Source organism: Myotis brandtii, unplaced genomic scaffold (genome assembly GCF_000412655.1).
Source record: "Myotis brandtii unplaced genomic scaffold, ASM41265v1 scaffold84, whole genome shotgun sequence".
In the NCBI taxonomy this organism is placed as follows: domain Eukaryota; kingdom Metazoa; phylum Chordata; class Mammalia; order Chiroptera; family Vespertilionidae; genus Myotis; species Myotis brandtii.
Window position 1 is genome coordinate 6117903 of NW_005371410.1, and position 16505 is coordinate 6134407.

Sequence of the window (16505 nt, forward strand, 5' to 3'; positions counted from 1 at the left end):
TTAAAGGGGTGCCCATCTTTAACCTCTACACTCACTCTTTATGGACAGACATTCAAGATGTTGCATTTGAAAAGGCAACTGATCTCAGACCTGCTCCCCTCTTACTGCCAGAGGCTCTTGGGTGGGTCAGTGAAGGGCCTAGTGGAGCTCTGGGAGTACTGGTCACCATGTTACACAGAACTACATTTTATCTCACAAATATTAAGCTGCTAAGCTCCATCATCACAAACATCTACATTCCTTCAGTGGTCAAAATCCAGGGAGAAGGGAGGAGTGGGTTGTCAGGGCCCTTCCAGTTCTAAATAGATGCCCTGCTCAGCCGGACTGGAGCAGGGGAGACGGGTGAGGAGTGGATCAGGGATCCTCATAATCATGGGAACCAATTAGATAAATCCAGCTATAAAGACTTGGACTTTGAGTTCATCATATTTGAGGTTCCATTCTCTGAGACTGTCCCTGGCAACCACTATCCCATGGGATGAACCAGTTAAACTCATGTTCACAAAGCTGATGGACAGAATGCCATAGATGTCAGAAAAAGGTCTCAATGGAACCAAAAAAGCAACAAAACTCTGACATACCAGAGTCTGCAGGAACAACCTGCATTGGGAGCTTACAAAACAGGAGCCGTGCAAAAGTCTGCTGAGGGTACAATCCAATGCTGGCCAGGTGGCTCAGCTCAATCACTAGTGATAAGAGACACCCTCCTTGCAGTGCCTAGACCAGTGGTTCTCAACCTTCCTAATGCCGCAACTCTTTAATACAGTTCCTCATGTTGTGGTGACCCCCAACCATAAAATTATTTTTGTTGCTACTTCATAACTGTTATTTTGCTACTGTTATGAATTGTAATGTAAATATCTGATATGCAGGATGTATTTTCATTGTTACAAATTGAACATAATTAAAGTATAGTGATTAGTCACAAAAACAATATGTAATTATATATGTGTTTTCTGATGGTCTTAGGCGACCCCTGTGAAAGGGTCGTTCGACCCTCAAAGGGGTCTCAGCCCACAGGTTGAGAACCGCTGGCCTAGACTTAAATAAATGTCTCAGTAGAGTGGCAGCTCACACAGCTCGTGGCCTTACATTTCCTCACGAAGAGTGCTACGTTTTGGTGAGCATTGAGGGTCAACTGTTTTCTCTGCATGAAGGCCCGGCCTGACCACTTAGAAAGAAGAAGGAGCCCCACTCTACAGCTGTCCTCTACTGTCCCACTGTCTGCCAGGAACTGTTCTAAGTGATGTGTGTAGGTACGATGGTCCCTTTTTACAGATGGGGACACTCAGGCATAGAGAGGCCCATCGTTTGAGGCCATCTGAATAACAGTGGCAGAACCGGGATCTCAGCAAGTCAGCATCAGGTCAGAGTCCTCGTGGTTAGGGGCCATTCTGGCCTCCTGCTGTGCTGTACAAGCAGGAGAGAGCGCCCACAGAACTTGGCACTGTTTTTCAGGCAGGTAACACAAATTGGGTAAAAATGTCTACAGCATGGAGGGCAGTAAAGGGGATTGTCGGGTGCCTCGATGGTAATGATGGGCCTACGGAGGTGTCCCTTTCTCTCTCCAGTGCTCACTGCCTGCAGGATTATTGATTGCAGCATTACAGAAACGCCACTCTCCACTTCAGGGCCATTGGTACTTGCAGCGCCAGATGGCTGTCCTCAGGGTTCACTGCAGCTGAGCATAAATATGAAGCCCCCCCTTTCTAAGGGGGGGGGCAACGATGCCCAGGTGTGTGGTTCCGGAGTCATTCTGCCTTGAGTAAATCAGTAGGTTCATATTAGAAAACACGTGTTAATTTATTACAGCAAGATTTTATGTCTTAGTCAGTCATTAGCAAAATTCCGTACCAGAAATTCTTTCCTCTTTAATCTTGGTGGGATTGGTATTACACATAACTCGACTATTAAGACAAGAATATCTTGCAGATGGGGAGGTCGTTAATCTAAAGGGTTTTTGCAGTGTGAAATGCAAATGCTCAGTGACAGGTACGCCGGGATCCCCCAAAGTCTTCTTAATCTGCCATAAAGGGATCTAAGGAAAGGTTTGATTGTTTTGTTAACACAAATAAGAAGCCTTTCTGCAGCTCAACTCTCTGTGCAGCTCCAATTCCTTTACCATTTGTTCAGATGAGCCATTCAGCCTCCAGAGAGTCCGTTCATCAACACCTTCTTTCTCTCTGTGTTTCCCAACGACAGACCTGGGGCTTGGGGTTCACAGCCACAGAAGGTGAGGGTAAAGCAAAGGTGCGCTCTCTCCAGTATCTCCTCCGTGGGCCTCTGTGGCTCCTCCTCCCTCTGGGGTAGCACGCCTGGGCGTTTCCCTACACTGTCTGCTGGGTTGATGGCGCCATTGGTCAATTCTGGGACATGAGCGATGTTGAGCCATCCTTGCAGCAAAGCAGCCCTGACTCTAACCCAGCTCTGCCACAAGGTAGTTGTGTGACCTTGGGCAAGTCATCCCTAGTGCCTCAGCTTCCCCAGGTGGGACTAATGATTGCTCAAGTCCCTTCAGCTTTAAATATTATTCTGCAATCTCTGCTTCACAACATGCAGAGGCCCTCAGTGAAGAATCTCACAGTTAGCTCACTTTATTCAGTATGTTATGCCTCCTAATGTTTTCACAGTAGCACAGACAATGCTCTGGTAGAGAGTGTTAAAAGGGTGGGCTCTGGTGTTGAACTATCCAGCTCAAACCCTGCTATGAGTGATGTGGGGCAAATGTTGTAACCTGTATATGCCTTAGTTCCCTCATCTAAGAGTACTAGTAGTACCAAACTCATAGTGAACTTGTGAGATTTAAATAAGCTAATATGCATAAACTACTTAACACAGTTCTTGGTATACCTAAATACTAAATGTTAGCTGTATTATTAAATTTATTCTCTACAACTTGGAAGAACTATGGGCTTAAATTTCTCTTGCAAATATAACCAGCAAACCACTTCCCCCTTCAAAAAAAATCAGTCTTTATTTAGAGACTGGTGTAGAGAGGTGTCGAATCTCCCTCCCCTAGCACCCCCTCATACCCCAGGTTTTTACAAGAGTGTTGACTTCACTTGGGAGGATGAAGATGAGGCTAGGGCCTTCTTTGGAAGTCCCTGCAGCAAGCCTTCCTGAGGTTGGCCCATGATCTGCTCCTGTTTTGCCTTTCTGGAGCCCACAGGCACTCTGCCCGCCAGTGGCCCGACTGTGTGCAGCTTTCTGGCTTGCCTAACCCCAGAACCTGTGGAGCACTTGTGGCACCTTCAGTGGTCTTGTGGCAGCAAGGGATCTTGATGTCTTTCGACACTCACTCTTTCCTCTCCCTTTTCTTAGGTGCCCCCCCCCCATATTTACCTCCCCCCCGGAGACCCATTGTTTTCTCTTCATCCCCAAAGAGTCCTCCATATTTTCCTCCCCCAGACCCATTGTTTTCTCTTCATCCCCAAAGAGTCCTCCAAGGACTCATCTGCACTGGTCTCAGCTTAGTGCCTTGCAAAAAAACCAACAAAACAAAATTCTGTCCCTCTGCACCTTTCAAGGAAAACGATCAGCCCAAAAAGTTTAGGAAAAAAATTCATTATCTTTAATGGGATTTCGTTACCAGCCGGGGCCAGGAGGGACCAGAGTTCCCAGGAAATCTAAATTAATAAGTGCCCTACCAAGGGGGGAGGGGCGCAACCAAACCCAAGATATAATTTCTTTTTTGAACTTTGCAATGAACAGAAAACCAAAAATGCCGTCTAGCTAGGAAGAAAGATGGAAAGCATCTGCGAGAACCCCAGGACTGTTTGGAATCCATTTTGAGCAAAGTGGAAATATTTGGATGAGTGAAACGGCTGCTCTCTTTTAATTGGCATCTGGTTGATCAGGGACTGCTGTCTACGACCGTGAGAGGGTTGTCAGGAAAATCAGCGTAAAGAACATTTCACTAACAAATTCCTAATTTCATCTGCGCCAGCCACAAAACTTATTGTGCTCATTTTGGCTCTCGAACGAAAGAGCAACTGGCGGGTACCTTTGGGGTCTCGGAAGAAGATTTAGAGAGGTTTGTTAGTCTATTAGGAAGCAGAGGGAGCGGCTCTTCCCTTCAGCTGTAAACTCTGGAGAAGTCTATTAGAAACTCTCCATGTAGAGCGCGAATCGCCTTCCCCTTTGATTCCATCACCCTGAGTCATTAGGCTGGATGAACGCCACTTTAGACTGTGCACTATAAATAATTAAAACGTAGAAACATGTGCGGTCACCTGATTTAGCCCCAAGAGGAAGTGGTAATGCAGAGGATGTCTGACTTTGTGCCGAGCTTCTTGCTGATGGCCAGGATTTTACTAGTAAAACTGCATCTCTAGTCCCAGCCCAGTCCTCTAAGCAGCAGCTCCTCCTTGCAAACTAGCACCATCCTGGCATTTGCTGCACCTGACAAACTGCACCCAGGGAATCCTGAAACTAGCACCTACCCCTCTAGGCTAGGTGTTCGTCCTGGTGTTATGTTTCAAGGCTATAGCTCCAATCATCAAGCCACCGGGCACGGCAGGTGGTATTCTCTAAGAGGCGCCATGTATCAGTTTCCTAGGGCTGCCGTAACAAATGACCACAGACTTGGTGGCTTCAAACTACAGAAATGTATTCTCTCACAGTTCTAGAGACCAGAAGTCCAAAATCAAGGTATCAGCAGCTCCCTCCAGAGGCTCTAGGGGAGGGTCCTTCCTTGCCTCTTCCAGCTTTCGGTGGCTCCTAGTGTTCTTGGCTTGTGGCGGTGCAACTCCAATGTCTGCCTCTGTATTCACATGGCCTTCATTTCTGTGTGTCATCACCTCTTTTAATGAGGATATCAATCTTTGGATTTAGGGCCTATTCTAATTCAATATGACCTCAACTTAATTAAATCGGCAAAACCCCTATTTCCAAATAAGGTCACATTCTGAGAGTTTCTGTGTGTCTGTCTCCTCTGTGTCTGTGTGTCATCTCCTCTTTTAATGAGGACATCAATCTTTGGATTTAGGGCCTACTCTAATTCAATATGACCTCAACTTAATTACATCAGCAAAACCCCTATTTCCAAATAAGGTCACATTCTGAGATCCTGGGTAGACATGAACTATTTTGGGGGGTGTCAGGCGCAGGGGGGTGGGCACACCATTTAACCCAATACAGCCTACAACAATATTTCCTATCCCATATGTGCTTCTGGAACCTTGTCACTGTCCCGTTAAGAGGTGAAGTTTATGCCCTCTCCCCTTTCTAATGGCTTTAATTAATAGAGAACAGCAGAAATGATGCTAGGTCATTAAAGACATACATACAGTCTCCGCCTGCCTCTCTCTCTTGTGATGCTTGCCCTTAGAATGAGCCACCATTCAGTGAAGGACCCCAGGCACATGGCGGGGACTACATGGAGAAAAACTAAGGGCTCCCGCCCCTCAGCCCCAGCTGACCACTGACTGACCACCATCAGTAAGGTGCCAGCTGTGTGAATGCGCCATCTGGGAAGAGGGTCCCCTGGTCAGCTGCCCAGACCGATGCTGCATGGAGCACAGAAGACCCTTCACTACTGAGCCCTGCCAAATTGCACATTTTTAAGCAAAAGATTGTTGTTTTAAGCCACTTGTTTTGGAGTGGTTTTTAATACAACATTAGATATCTGAAACTCGGAGCCTACAACCTTCAGAGCATTGTAATTCCTCTCGCTCACCTCAGAGCCCTCTTTCTGCCTCTAACTGTTTAGTCCATAAGTCTCTTCCCATCCCCCTGCCCCCACCTAGCTGGGCACCTAATAATTTCTCTCCGGATCACATCCTTAGCAAATTAACTTGCCTCTGGACTTCAGTCCTCCCTTTCTCCATCCTACCAGATGATCTCTGTATCGAATTTTGGTCTTGCCCCAAATTCATTGATGGCTCTCCATTGCTTAGAGCCTTTACCCACATGCCTTAACTGAGAGATAAGACTTCTTTAATATGGCCTCAGTTTACTTTTCCTGCCTTATCTCCTATGCCTTCTCCATAAGGATTCTTCCTACATACCAGATTATTCACTGTTCCAAACACACCTCCTCCAAGAAGCCTTCCCAGGTCCCTTAGCCCAAAATGATCTTGGCTTTCCTCCAAACTCTTCTTACCTCTTCTCCAATCAAACCAATGGTTTGCAGCTCTGTGACCATACCCTTGTGCATGCTACATGTTGTTCCTTCACCCTTTTCCAGTGGGCCAACTCACACTAAACTTCGTACCTCAACTCAATATCTTTTTTTTTTTTTGAGGAATTTTCTGTGATCCACTTGATCTGGCTTAAATATCCAAATGTATGATTACCCTGGGCTCAGAATAGATCCCTTGTCTATCTCTGTGGCTGTGGGAGGGCATGGCCTGGATCTTTAACTCCTGCACCCCATGTACTAGTATGCAGCCCATGGAAAGTGTTCCATAATGTTTGTTGAATGACTAAATGTTGAATACACCAGGAACTCACTAGAAAGATCTCAAAGACCTTTCAACATGGCTTTGTAGGAAAAGGATTTGGAAATAAGTTTTTGCTTAGCCATTTAAGGTTTGGGGCTGTATTTCAGGTTCCATGAGTTAATTTTTGAGCTTGGTTCTAGGTAAAAGAACTCTGTAAATACCCTTTCATTGGGCCCCTACATATTTTGGTAATGAAAAAACGTTTTAGGCAGAAGACAGTCAATTTAGCATTTTGATAATTATTCTTTGTGTAAAAATCTTATTTCTTCAACAGATTTATACATTTTCAAGTATTGGGACTGCGTATTTTCTCTCTCCTGATTCTCTCATAACCCCTATTTTAATTTGGGAATAAGCACCTCAATATTTATTCAGCAGATTTTTGTGGGGAGATATAACAACCCCCCCAAATTTATGTCACTTTCTTTTGAAAACAAAACCAAACACACATACAAAAAAAAAAGCCCCCAAACAACAAAACTGCTTTTGTGCGTACCAATCTGCAAAGCTGCTTCCTTCTCTTCCATGGATCAATGATGCTCTTAGACTTGGGCTATTGGAAGAAGTGAATTTTAAAGGGAATTGCATTCTGGGAGGAATTCCCCATTTCACACTCTTTAACTTGTCTGTCCTTTTGGGGATAGAATTGTGAACCTTGAGTTTCCTGGGATGTCATTATACATCCTGGGATTTAATCATCCAAGACTTGCCTCCTCCCAACCCCTAACACATCCTCAGGGACCATGAAGACATTACTGTGAGAGAGAGGTAAGCTCTTTTAAAAATCAGAGTTTTAAGCTATATAGTTAGATGACCTCTCTTAGGCTCTAATATTAAATCGGAGACTCTTGAGAGCATTTGCTGAGGGAATCCATCATCCCTTTATTTTGTGTTTCCTGGGTCTTACTCAATGCTGTGACTCTAGGGGAAAAAAATACCATGACTAGTACTTGAAATGTTGGCACCTATAGTATCTTGAGTTAATGTTACTTGCAGCTTTATCCAGGAACAATTCTGCCGTGAAATACTCAGCTGTAAAAGAAATGAGACTACTGAGAAGAATTCTTTTGAGTGGCTCTGGCATGCAGAGAGGCGATGGGGATCTGTGTGTGTACGTGTGGGAAAGTGAGGGGGGATGATAAATAGTTGCTACCTCTCCTTTAAGAGCACGTCCTTTTATTCCTGACACTTAAAAAGACACTGTCAAAAAGATGTTTTACTGATTTGACTTTCTGTGCAGGAAAACGTGCAACAGTTACCTAGTAAGTGGTTTTATAGGGAGTTTCACCCACACGTTATAATAAACTGAGCCCAAAGATAACATATCTTTTGTGCTTTTACAGTGCTTGGATGATAACTGTGAAAAATTATCTAGTGGAGGTTAGCAAACTGTACCCGTGGTCTTTTTCTCATGACCTCTGTATGATAAAGTTTACTATCTTGGAGCATGATGCATTGTCAAATAATAGGTTTGCTTGTCTGGCCAACAAGAAGTAATTGAGGAGTGTTATAGTTTTACAATCCATGTTTCAATGACTCTGCTGCTTTTGAGTTGTTAGACCTGAACAAAATGGGTCAATGTTGAAAGAATCAAGGTGTTTTGTTTTTTTCCCCTCTCTCTCCCTCCCCCATCTCCCACCTTCTTTATAGAGGTGTTTTGAAAGGGAGGGGTGGATGGAATATGGGCCTTGACTATGATGATTCTCTGCGTTAGCATCCCTGACTTTTAGTATGGGGCTTGAGGTGGGAGATCTTGGTCCTAGTTTAATGACGGAGAGCAATTTTGGATTTGGCTTACCAACAAATATCTATTGAGTACCCTTGTATTCCTTCTGTTCTTGGATAGAAAACAAACTTATTTTGGGTTAGAGATTCTTTGGACCTCATATCAATGTCTTTAAGAAATGATTTTCCTGGCGCGTTCTTTTTTTTAAAATATATTTTTATTGATTTCAGAGAGGAAGGGAGAGAGAGATAGAAACATCAATGATGAGAAAGGATCATTCATCGGCTGCCTCCTGCATGCCCCACACTGGGGATTGAGCCCACAACCCAGGCATATGGCCTACCTGGGAATTGAACCAGTGACCTCTTGATTCATGGGTCAGTGCTCAACCACTGAGCCATGCCATTCGGGTGCCCTGCACATTCTTAAGACTTGTTGGGAGCAGATCAAAGCTTGGGTGACCTGGATGATCTAAGACAGGTAGCACATTAAAGAATGTTTGATTTAGCTACATTCCATTTTTGGCAGGGCTAGGTCTTGCCCAGCATTTTATAAAGTGTGTTCCATGAGATGCTTTGTGGTGAAGTGAGTTTGGGAAACATTGCACACCCAATCTAAGCCCTTATTTTATTTTTTTATATTATTTTTATTTTTGTTAATCTTCACTCAAGAATATTTTTCCATTGATATTTAGAGAGAGTGGAGGGAGGGGAGAGACAGAGAAACATTGATGTGAGAGAGATTCATCGATTGATTGCATCCCGTACATAACCTGACCTGGGCCAGGGGTTGAGCTTGCATTCTCTATATGTGCCCTTGACTGGGAATCAAACCCAGGACACTTCAGTCCACAGGCTGATGGTTTATCCACTGAGCCAAACCAGCTAGGTCTAAGCCCTTATTTTAGTACCTCATGATGAATATTAGCATGTTAAAGGGTTGAGAAATCCAACAGCAGAGAAGCACCTTAACTATAGCATTTCCCACAGATGATCACAGAAGCCCACCTCACTCCCAACATCCTGCAGAACTAGTGTGTTCTACAGTGTATTTGGGAGAATTTTGAAACACTGAGGTTTTGGTGATTTATAAATATAGTCATCATTCTTTCCAGAAAGAGAACATTGAGAGGCCAATCACTGTTTAGCAACACCCCCAGGTCCCCACACAACATATACACATATGCACTTGTCTTAGAACATTTTTTTTCAATAGGGCTATTAAGATAAAAAATTAAGAACTTTCATCATGCATAAGAAGAGTTATTTCACTGTTATGAGGGCCAAGGAGCTTTTTAGGAAAATAAATAAGATAAATCGCTAGCAGTCATGTTTGTGTAGGAATGTTTGAAGGACTTATTTGTGTTTGCTGATGGTGGTGGTTACTAAATATTCAGGGAGGGGATGAAGAACTGGTATTCAAGATATACAAAGAACTCTTAAAACTTAACAATAAGAAAAACAATTAAAAATGGGCCAAAGACCTTAATGGACACATCATATTCATTAGGGAAATGCAAATTAAAACAACAATAAGATATCACTATAGCCCAGTTGGCGTGGTTGAGCGTTGACCTATGAACCAGGAAGTCATGGTTCGATTCCTGGTCAGGACATATGCCTGGATTGAGGCTCGATCCTCAGTGTGGGGCATGTAGGAAGTAGCCAATCAATGATTCTCTTTCACCATTGTTGTTTCTATCTCTCTCTTCCTCTTCTTTCCTCATTGAATTCAGTAAAAGTATATTTAAAAAACAGATATCACTATACATCTATTAGAATTGCGAAAATTTGAAATATCGACAACACCAAATGCAGACAAGGATGTGGAGCAATATGAACTCTCATTCATTGCTGGTGGGGATGCGAAATGGTATAGTCCTTTGGAAGACAGTTTGGTGATTTCTTACAAACTAAACATACTCATACAATACAATCCAGCAATTGTGCTCCTTGGTATTTACCCAAAGGAGCTAAAAACTCATGATGCCCACACAGAAACATGCATACAGATGTCTATAGCAGCTTTATTCATAATTGCCAAAACCTAGAAGCAACCATGATGTCCTTCAGTAGGTGAATGGCACATTTAGATAGTGGAATATTATTCAGCACTAAAATGAAATGTGCTATCAAGCCATAAAAAGACACGAAGGAATTCTAAATGCATATTATTAGATGAAAGAAGCCAATCTGAAAAGGCTACATACTATTATAGTGTATGAGTCCAACTATATGATATTCTGGAAAAGGCAAATCTATGGAGACAGTAAAAAGATCAGTGGCTGTCAGGGATTGGGGATTGGGGGGGGAATGGATAAATAAAAGATGAACAGAAGATTTTTAAGGTAGTGAAAATATTCTATATGGTACTATAATGATGAAATACATGTTATTATATATTTTCCCAAACCCATGGAATATATACCAAGAGTGCGCCCTGTGTAAACTATAGACTTTGGGTGATAATGATGTGTTAATGTAGGTTCATCAATTGGAACAAATATGCCCCTCTGGAGGGAGTATTGATAATGGGGGAGGTTATGCATGTGTGGAGGCAGCGGGTATGTGGGAAATCCTTTTACTTTCCCCTCCATTTTGCTCTGAACCTAAAAATGCTCTAAAAGAATAAAGTCTTAGAAAAAAATGCAAGGAGGGGCCTGCTGAGTCTGGGAGAGAATCTACTCTAAAAAACAAAAGTGCTAAATGTCATTAGCCAAATTCAACAACCAGGCTCTGGGGGTCAAAGGGGGGCAGTGGTCCTTCTCTGGTGTGCTGGTCACTAACTGCACGTGACCTCCTAGTGGTGGCTGTGTGTGTAAAGTTCGAGGCGCCCTAACAGTGCTGTGGAACACCTTCAGGACATACTAACAGAGAGGAGGACATCTGCTAGGTAGTTCGGCATACAGTGACAACAACAGGTTCCCAGGGAGTGTGACTTAAAAGCCAAGAAATGGACAATGATGGTGGCTTGGGCAGTGGTCTGGGGGAGTATGAAGATGGGCCTCAGAGATGATCGGTGGTAGTTGTATGGCATTGGGAAGCAGACAAGTGTGTGGGAATTTTGAAAGAAGGCCTTGGGGCTGACAGAAGCTAGCGCTACTATATTAATAGGACTTAGCTTTACCCACAAGGTAAAGTCCATGGACTTCCTTCCCATTAGTCAAGTACTTACACTCCTGGCCAATCCAGCCCAACTGTTGCAGACAGAAGAGACAAGTTCCTCGAGGAGTACAGTGGGGACATCAGACAAGAACCCACAGGATAGTTGTATTAGTTATCTATTGCTGTGTAACAAACCTTAGTGGCTTAAAACAATAGTAAACATTTATATCTCACACAGTAGGTCAGGAATTTGGAAGCGGTTTAGCTGGGTGATTCTGTCTCAGAGACTCTCGAGAAGTTGGCTGTGGTTGCATCATCTGAAGACTCGACTGGGGCTGGGTCCACTTCCGAGACGGCTTCCTCACCAGGCGGTGGGCACATTCCTCAGTTTTTGGTTGGCTGTTGGCAAGAGGCCTCAGTTTCTCATGTGGATCTCTCCATAGATCTGCTTGAATGTCTTCATGATGCGGCAGCTGGTTTCCAAGAAAAGAAAAAAAACAAAAACAAAGAAGAGGCCACAGTGCCTTTTATAACCCAGCCTCGGAAGTCACACTCCACCACTTCACTATATTCTCGTTGCTAGAACTGAATCACTAAGTTCGGTCCACACTCAAGGGATAGGGTAGTGAGCTTTGCCTTTTGAAGAGAGCAGTGTCAAAGAAATTGTGGACATAATTTAACATCACCACAGTGGTGGTTTACTTGTATTTAATCCCCCCGAGAGGTGAAAGGGTTAACCAGAGTGTCAGGAAGGTCTTTATTTGGAGAAAGGTGTGGATAATTTAATTCCCTGGCCTGCCCAGAGGTGAAATGGAAATTGTGAGTCATAGAAACTCTTTTTAAATTTATTTCAAAATCAAAAGATGGGCTCCAGACAGGACTGCTGGTGAAATCGGATGAAATTAAAAATAACTGAAACGTTTGGGAAGAGGGGGGAGATGATTAGTTCTCAGGATATATTAAATGTCCTCACATGAGAAGGGAGTCAGCTCTCGGGGAGGGCTGCTTCGGAAAACATATGCTGTGTCAAACCCCGCCAGCAGATGCAGAATCCGCTGCTAAAGTTAGCTCCCCGAGAACGGAGCTGGATGGGCTGCCATCACAGATGTCTCTGCAACCAGCACCCGAGACAAATATAATTCTTACCACTGGAAAGCCAGGCCCCCCACAAGAGCCTTCTCACCCCGGAGGAGGGGTGGAAGGGAGGTGCAAAGACAGATTTATGACCCCAAATGCTGACTCTTCTGTGATTCTTGAGGATAACAGATGATTTTTACGCCATGAGGTGTCCTGGTATTTTGCATTTTCTAAATTTGAGAATCCCTCATAAGGTGAATTCTCGTTACTTTCAGCGGAACTCGTGCTACATAAAATTCAAGGCCTGATTGGAAAGGATTCGAAATGTGTATTTTGAGATTTATAGTCCTGAAATGTTGGAAGCAGAGGAGATGCGTTCCAAATGCCTAAAACCGTTAGAAAACTACACAAATGAGAAATGATTTAAATTATTTCATTAACGCAGGAACCAAACAAGAAGGGGACCCAGTTTCACGGCAGATGACAGATGATGTTCACATGCTGAGCTTCCAGTACGTTACAGAGCAGGATTTCTTCAGACTGGGTTTCACAGAATGTAGCCCACAAGGACGTCCCTGCAAAGAGGGATTCTCCGATAAATAGAGCCGGGGAATGATGCAAACACAGTTCCCCTCTTGAAGTGTCGAGGGGCACACATCAGCATTTTAATGGCTCTAAGAAGCCCTTGGATCCGTGGTTCTCAACCTTCCTAATGCCGCGACCCTTTGATACAGTTCCTCATGTTGTGGTGACCCCCAACCATAAAATTATTTTCGTTCCTACTTCATAACTGTAATTTTGCTACTGTTATGAATCGTAATGTAAATATCTGATATGCAGGATGTATTTTCATTGTTACAAATTGAACATAATTAAAGCATAGTGATTAATCACAAAAACAATATGTAATTATATATGTGTTTTTCGATGGTCTTAGGTGACCCCTGTGAAAGGGTTGTTCGACCTCCAAAGGAGTCTCGATCCACAGGTTGAGAATCGCTGCCTTAGATGAAGAAACATGTTACATTTTGTTTAGCTCTTTAGTCCCCATATGACCATGGATCTCCCCCCACCTCCACCCCTTAGATTCTATTAATCTCCAGCTCCCCTTTCTCTCCCTTTAGAACAGCGGTTCTCAACCTGTGGGTCGCGACCCCTTTGGGGGTCGAACAACCTTTTCACAGGGGTCGCCTAAGACCATCGAAAAACACATATATAATTGCATATTGTTTTTGTGATTAATCACTATGCTTTAATTATGTTCAATTTGTAACAATGAAAATACATCCTGCATATCAGATATTTACATTACGATTCATAACAGTAGCAAAATTACAGTTATGAAGTAGCAACGAAAATAATTTTATGGTTGGGGGTCACCACAAAATGAGGAACTGTATTAAAGGGTCGCAGCATTAAGAAGGTTGAGAACCACTGCACTATAACCTCTGAGCCTCAGTTTCTTCGTCTGTAAAGTGGGAGGGGGTAGAGTAACAGTGTCTATCTGTGCCCAGTGCCTGAAACACCTGACTGATAGGAGGAGCTCAACAAATAGTCACCTGGAAGGTGACCTGGAGTGAATACAGACTTAGACCAAGATTTTCTTGAACATTGTAAACTTAATTCATTTTAATCTCTGCATGCCCCGTGACCCTAGCACAGGACCGGCACAGGACTGGTGCGGGAGAGCACTTGCTGGGAGAGTTGGAAGCAGCCATGGATGGGCAAGTGGGCACAAAGATGTGTGCACGGGTGGGTGGATGGACAGGCATGTAGCTGGATCAATGATGGATGGAGAAGTCGGACATCTGGGTGTATAAATGTGTGCTAAGTGGGGGGAGTGGAGGGATGGTGGGTGGGTGGGGTGAGGGTAGAAGAAATAAATACGGGACACGCCCTCATTGTGATCTGTCTGCTGGAGGGCTTCAAGATGGAGTGAACCCAGAAAGCACGTATCAGCAGGCCAAGGCCCACGTGAGGCAGCAGCTCTGCCTTTACGAGTGTGTTCTCCAGGCTAACCCACACGGGGATGGTGTGGCCAGGACACAGGTGACCTGCACCACTGTGTGCAGTAATGACATGTGGAGGCGGCTTCGACTTTATCACTCCGAGCAGGAGGGAGGCCTGGACTAGGGCCTCACACCTTAGAACAGCACCTGGTGGGGGCAGGCGATTCGTCCGTACCTTGGAATTCTGTGTGGCCATTAAAAATGGAACGGCTCTTTATGTCTTGAGTGGAATAAACTCTGATATATCATTAAGAGGGGGGGAAAAATCAAGGTTCAGCTAGTGTGTGTACAGTGCTTTCGTTTTCTGGTTTTTAAGGGGTGGCAGGGAGAAGACACGTAGATATTTGCTTCTCCAAGATGAGCGCCCCCCCCACCCCCCGCCGCCAGGAGACTGGTGACTGGTCCTCCCAGGAAGGGCGCCGGGCCTGGGGAATGGCCAGCACTTCACCGGATCCCCTTGTGGACTTTCTCAGTCATGACCCAGGCAGATAAGTTGTCTTGTCAAGCACAGACTGAGCAGCGTGGAGTGCGTAGCAGAGCTCCTTGGAGGAGGAGCAACCTTGGTCCCCGGGCTGGCGCTCACGCTGGGGCCAGAGCCCAGGCATGGAAGCGGACAGGCATATGGGCCCAGTCCAAACACCTAGTCGCCGTGGGGACTTGGCAGGTCCTCATCTGTGAAATGGAGATAATTGTAGTCTTAGAGAGTGAGCATGAGAAGTAAAGTGAGCCACAGAAAGTGCCCAGGAAGTGGGGCCAGAGAGGAGGAACCTTCGGGGGGCAGTGTCTCAGAGTAGCAGAGAGGCCTGGGGCCATAGCCTCTGCTCAGTGCCCCGGGTCTGACCGTGTGTCTGAATGCCCACTGAGTTGTGGGAGGGCAGACCCACTCAGCACAGGGCAGACTTCTGCTTTGGCCAAAGACCTGGATCTCTGAGCGGTGGGGACGCCAGAGCTGAACACTCCGCCTGTCCATCTCCCTCTCCACCTTTATCAGCGTGGCCCCCCACAGAGGCCTGGGTCTCCAGGGTCTTTGGAGCTGAGGGGCCTCTCCCACTTGGCCTCGCCTCCTGGGAGGAGTGGCACTCACGTTAGTGCTCCCACCGGCCATTCAGGAAGAGTGAGCCCGGTGGCCAGGACATTCATGTACCCAAGACCACTCAGCCAGGGGCTAGCACGGTGCCGCCGAGAGCTCCCTTCCTCTCTACGAGCCTCAGTTTCCTGATCTAGAAAGTGGAGATGGTCGTAATGGCCTCCCTCCTTCTTTCCCAGGAGGCACAGGGGGAAATGGAGGTGGAGCGGTTTGTAAAGTGTGAAGACTCTAAAGCGTGGGGGTTTGAGGAGGCACCCAACACTCACAACAGGGTCACTGTACTTACACCAAGTGCAGTGGAGGCCGTCACATGGGAAGATCCCGCCACACACACACGTGCTCATACACACACATGCTCTCTCACACACACATGTTCACACACATACATGCTCACACACAAGCAACGAAAATAATTTTATGGTTGGGGGTCACCACAACATGAGGCACTGTATTAAAGGGTCGTGGCATTGGGAAGGTTGAGAACCACTGCTTTAGAATGTCAGCTTCAGGGGCCGGCACTGTTCACAAAGGCACTGTGAACAATGGCACTTAAGCTTCAGGATGCCCCTTCCCAGGCCCGGTACCTAATTTTGTATTCACAGGTTTGTGTTCTTCCCCTCAAAGAGGTCCTCCGCGGTTGTTATGAACTTCAGGCCCCACACAACCTGGATCTGCCCCTATGTGGAACACACGAGGTGCCTGACCAGTAACTATTGGATAAATGAGCCAACGGATACCACAGAACCACTGTTCATTGGGATGCTCACTGGGAAACACCGTCGCAGAAATAGGAGCCTCCCAACAGGAGGACCTAATAGTTAATGTTCATGTTAGACGGAGCGGGCATAAGAGAGGAACAAAGTCTCACCCGGGAAAGGGAATTGACTGCAAAATATTGGAGCTGGAAATAAAGTCTACTTGATATGTGATTGATGATTAGGGCTTACCGGTCTCTGTTCTCACCAGTTAGGATTTATCGGATAAAATCTTAGGGAATTTCATTAGGAGGGTTTAGAGGGCAAAGGAAAATCTCAGCGCGATGTTTTGTCGTCGCACTTA